Genomic DNA, 565 nt, shown 5'->3' with positions numbered 1-565 from the left:
CGAACTAGGGACCGGAGTGTGACACCACCATCACCAGAGGATCGAACTCCGGTCACTCGACCGACCGGCATGACTCCCACCGAGAGCTATATATTCTCGGGTATGACGCACGACGTTCTAATTCATMGGATGAAGCTCGAGTCGCACGACCATCTCATTGAAGGTCTCACGAAGATGATGACCACTCACCATGAGACTATGAACAAGACCATAGAACTTCTTGCTTACACTATGGTATCCATCCGACGATTGTATTCGTATGTGTTTTTATTGATGATGATGATGATAGTCATTCTTGGATGGATGATTCTATGGGTTAGGCATTAGGAGGGGTTCCCTTGGATAGAATTTTGGTTWGCAACTTTGAAATTATATTTTGGGGCATGTTGCTCGTAAACTTGGACATTGTAGTTCTTTTCTTTTGGTTTGAATGTTTATGATAAACACTGATGATTTGGAAATCATGAATTGAATGTTTAATTTATGTTCGTTTACCTTGATATTATATGTTGAAAGCATAAGTGGTGTTACTATTGTTTAAATTCCTCAAAGATTATGTTAAGAC

This window comes from Cynara cardunculus, assembly GCF_001531365.2.
Source record: "Cynara cardunculus var. scolymus isolate 2C chromosome LG 2, CcrdV1, whole genome shotgun sequence".
In the NCBI taxonomy this organism is placed as follows: domain Eukaryota; kingdom Viridiplantae; phylum Streptophyta; class Magnoliopsida; order Asterales; family Asteraceae; genus Cynara; species Cynara cardunculus.
This window is presented reverse-complemented; position numbering follows the sequence as displayed.